Below are 4,954 nucleotides of genomic sequence, written 5' to 3'. Positions count from 1 at the left end.
TCAGCGACCCTTCCGGCTGAGTTAGGGCTCTTGAGTAGCCTCTCCAATGGGTAGGCTGAGACGACCTTGATGGGGTGGCCCTGGAAGTAGTGCCGCAGCTTGCGCGAGGCCACCAAGAGTGAGAGCAGGTGCTTTTGCGGCATGGGGTAGCGTGCCCTCGCGTCCCGCAGTACGGTGCTGACGAAGTACACCGGGTGCTTGACGAGGGCTGGCACACTGTCGAGGCTCGGGTCCTGCGGAGATTGTGGCGTATCCTGAGGTGGTGGGTTTCCTGAGACCTGACTGTCCTCAGGAGCTTCTGCGATGTTGCCCTGCTGAGCTTGGTCTTCCGCCGCTGATGGCTTTGCTGCGCCTTCCTGACCCTGCGCTGCATCAGCTTCGGCTTGGCGCGTCACACCCTTGTCTTGGCGCTCCTCCCGAACCTCCACCAGCGCCGCGCTGGTGGAGTACGGGGTGGCGGCAAGGTAGAGTACCAGAGGCTTGAGAGGCCGCGGTGCCACCATCACCGGGGGCTGGTGAGGTATTTCTTGAGGTCTTGGAAGGCTCGGTCGGCCTCCGGGGTCCACTCGAACATGCCCCTCTTCTTCATGAGCTTAAAGAAGGGTAAGGCGTGCTCGCCCAGCTTGGAGATGAAACGCCCTAACGCAGTCACCCGCCCTGCTAGCTTCTGCATCTCCTTGAGGGTCTGTGGCGGGCTCATGTCTTCGATGGCCTTGATCTTCTCTGGGTTCGCCTCGATCCCTCTGTGGGATACGAGGAACCCCAGTAGCTTGCCGGAGGGGACGCCAAACACGCACTTCTCCGGGTTAAGCCTCAAGTTCACTTGGCGCAAGCTCTCGAAGGTCTCCTCCAAGTCTTGGATCAACGTCCTCGCCTCGTGAGATTTGACCACTATGTCATCAACGTAGGCCTCTGTGTTCCTGTCGAGCTGCCTCCCCAAGGCGATGTGCATCAGCCGCTGAAAGTTTGCGCCCGCGTTGCGTAGCCCGAAGGGCATGCAGGTGTAGCAGTACACCCCGCATGGTGTCAGGAAGGCTGTCTTCTCCACATCCTCCACCACCATGTTGATTTGGTGGTATCCAGAGAACACATCCAGGAAACATAGCAAGTCACACTCGGCGGTGGAGTCGATGATTTGGTCGATGCGAGGAAGGGGGAACGGATCTTGGGGGCAAGCTTTGTTAAAGTTGGTGAAGTTGACGCACATCCGTTCCTTCCCTCCTTTCTTCGGTACTACGACGGGGTTCGTCAGCCATTCAGGGTATCGAACTTCTCGGATGGTACCTGCCGCCTCCAGCTTGCGTGTCTCTTGGACGATGAAGGCCTGCTTCTCAGTTGACTTCCGTCTCGCTCACCGCTTCACGGGGCGTACGTTGGGGCACACCCTTAGATGATGCTGGATCACCTCTCTCGGGACCCCTACCAGCTGATTGGGCTCCCACGCGAATATCTCCTTGTTCGCGCGCAAAAAACCTCACCAAAGCTTCTTCTTGTCCCGGGTCAAGGCCGGTTCCCATGGTAAAGGTGGCTCCCGAAGACCCATCCTCGTTGACCGGCACCTTCTTGGTCTCCGCCTTGTTTGGGTGAACAACTTCTTCTTCTTGGTGGGCGCGGTCTCCTTGGCCTCGGGCATACCGGCGCCGGCTGGCTGTGCTACTGCCGCGGTCTTGAAGGTGAGCCTGAGCGCCATCACGACCTCCTTAGTGTCCCCCTTGATGGTGAGGACGCCCTTGCTCCCTGGCATCTTCATGAGGTTGTAGGCCGGGTGAGTCGCCACCATGAACTGAGCAAGAGCCGGGTATCCGAGGATGGCATTGTACGGGAGACCGATGCGGGCGATATCGAAGTCCACCAGCTCAGTGCGGTAGTTGTCGCGTGTGCCGAAGGTGACAGGGAGGCGGATCTACCCCGGAGAATGGGCAGCTCCACCACCTACTCCCGAAAAAGGTTTGCTGAGGTTGAGTCGCTCGGGCGGCACGTGGAGAAGGCTGAAGGCTTCTACGGAGAGCAAGTTGAGGCCGACATCATCGTCAATGAGGGTCTTGGTGACGGCCACGTTGCATATGGTGGGCGTGCAGAGCATTGGGAGCATGCCGGAGCCGGCGGTGGAGCCGGGGTGGTCCTCCGAGCCGAAGGTGAGGTCGGCCTCCGGCGCAGCCCAACCCGGCGGAGCCCCCGGGCGCTTGGAGGCTGCCCCAATCTGACGGAAGAAAGGTTTGGCATGGCAATCTGAAGGCGGTGCTTGAGAGCCACCCAGCAGTGCCGCGACTGCGTGGTGCACCGGCATCACGTAGTGCGCGGTGAAGAGGTTACAGAGTTCCCCCCAGGATGCCACCGTGGATCCCGGGAGGTTGAGCAGCCAGGCGCGCGGCTCGCCGGCGAGGGCCATGGGGAACCAGTTGGCCATGATCTTGTCGTCGCCTCCGGCCTTGAGGACGGCCTCCTCGTACGCCTGTAGGAATGGCGCCGGGTCTGCCGCGCCATCGTAACGCGGCGGCATCTCCGGCTTGAACTTGGTTGGCCACTGCACTCGCCGCAGGGCAGGGCCATGGCTCGGTACCCAGACTCCCTGCTGCTGGTGTCGGCCGCAGAGGTGGGTGGCGGGGCACCTGCCATGGGAGTGAAGCACGGCGGCACGGGGCGCAGGTCGGTGGAGAGGAGCTCCGGCGCACCCTACCTGGCGCGCCAAATGTCGGATGTGGGGTTCCGACAAACCCTTAAGGTTCGAACACTGGGGTGCGCGCGAAGTCTTTCCCTCCTACTGATCTACGCCCTAGTTCTCTAAGATCTCGCGGACGAACTTGACGAACTCGCAACACAGAAAGACACGAGGTTTATACTGGTTCGGGCCACCGTTGTGGTGTAATACCCTACTCCAGTGTGGTGGTGGTGGATTGCCTCTTGGGCTGATGAACAGTACAAGGGAAGAACAACCTCCTGAGGTTGAGGTGTTCTTGTGGCTAGGCTCTCGATAGGGTTGGATCAAGCTAAGATGAGATGCCTCTACTATGGTGGCTAGCTCTACTTATATAGGCCCTGGTCCTCTTCCCAAATATTGAGCGGGAAGGGAGCCAACAACGGCGGGCAAATTTGAAGGGGGACAACTAGTACAATCTATCGTGACAAAAGCGGTCTTCGCCTGCGAAAAGCTCTGGTGGTGACGCCGTCTTGGGCCCCATGATGACCTCCGTCTTGCCGTCCTCCTGGTCTTGGTCTCGTTGCACCAATATAGCAACCTTTGCCTGATGCCTCGGTACTCTTCGCCTGTGCTGGCCTCCTTAGCACCAAAGAGGAAATAAGGACGCTGCGCGCGCTGGCGCCCGCCTGGTGCCGTTCGTCATGGCTCACGTCACGAGAGCCTCGTGAGGTTTGCCCCGCCTTGATATCTCCGTTCCTCGTGAGCCTGCCTGGCTAGGCTACTCCAGAGGAGGTCTTGCGTCGTCCGCCTCGCGAGGCTTGGACCCTCGCGAAGGTCTTGGATGCCTTGTTGATGAAGATGGGCCATACGACCTGCTGCTCAGCCACGCTGTGGGCCACAGGCAGGCAAGTCTGGGGACCCCCGTTCCCAGAACACCGACACCCACTAAAGCCACTTTCAGAGGCATTATACCAGGTGTGGAAGCCAGCTGTACAGGCTCCATTGCCCTTGAGGTAGTGTTCGGATCACCAGAAAATTACCGTACCGAAGAGTTAATTTTCGAAATCGTCCCTTTCCGCAGTGATTATCAGGAACTGCTCAGACCAACCGCGTTCGCTCGATTTAACGCGGTGCCACATTATGCCTACCGTAAGCTCAAGATGCCCAGTCCACGCGGCGTCATCACGGTTAATGGCAAGGCCGAACCTTCCCTCGGCACCAACAAGTACACCACTACCTTAACAGCAGAAGCAACGAGCAGCACATTGCAGCCGAACCTCGAGACGTCCAGGCTCCCGGACACCGTCAAGGGACTCCGAACTACTTCGCGGAAGGATAGCCCGACTTGTCCAGAGCTCGATTAGACGCTCCGGCGAAGGCCAGGACAGGCCGCACTCGGCGGCTCAACCGCTCTCCGGCACGCAAACATTTTTTACATTTCCTTCGTAGGTTCACCTTTGCACCGACCAAGACGGGCGATACGGAGGCAGCTTGAAAGCGCAAGGGAATCCTTAGACATTCCCCGCAATGACCATCCGGCTATACTCTGGATCCGCACTCAGCTTCTTCCCCCTGGTCTTAGCAGGTTCCACAGTCATATTCCTTTTTATCACATTACCTGTACTCATACGCATAGACGTACTATTCAAATATAACATGTGGATTTATATGACGCTTACCTGCTGTTATTTCTTATTGAAATTCTTTTGTTAAGTGGCATCCGTACACAGTGATATGCCTTAAAATATGCCAGGGGCTTCGTTTTACCCATAACACGGCAATAAAGTCCGAACACCTTCACGGAAGTTCGGCACCCCGAACCTATAGCATTATATGCATCAGCTCCGAATCATGTCTTGGGTCAATAGTTGGGTTTGCCCGGCTCCCATGTTTTGGTACCTTACGTTCCGCTATATCGGCTAAGGTAGCACTAGGAGAACTACTGCGATTGTGTCCCGGTTCTTCCGGACGAGCACCTCAGTAGAGAAAGCCGAAAACTGACTGTCATGATACGACGAGAGCTGGTCAGCAGTTCGAGAGGTTACAAAATCTTTAAGGATTTCTCCCGCATAATGCCATAACCAATGCAACGTGCGATGGATCGGTTCTTCTTCCAATCAGGTGCTTATAGAGCCCCCTGTGCGGTTTTCCGTACACCAGGGGCTGCGCCTACCTTCCTAAAGCTCCTATGGCTAAGTGAGAGTGATAAAGCCTTATAGTCCGATTGCCTGGTTCGTTGTGCTGAACACCTCCTTCGAAGGACCCAAAACTGGGATAAAGAGTGATCAGGTTTATCCCGAACACCCCCATACTTCT

This window comes from Aegilops tauschii, chromosome 7, assembly GCF_002575655.3.
Source record: "Aegilops tauschii subsp. strangulata cultivar AL8/78 chromosome 7, Aet v6.0, whole genome shotgun sequence".
In the NCBI taxonomy this organism is placed as follows: domain Eukaryota; kingdom Viridiplantae; phylum Streptophyta; class Magnoliopsida; order Poales; family Poaceae; genus Aegilops; species Aegilops tauschii.
The sequence above is the reverse complement of the archived record's forward strand: the minus strand, read 5'-3'. Positions refer to the sequence as shown.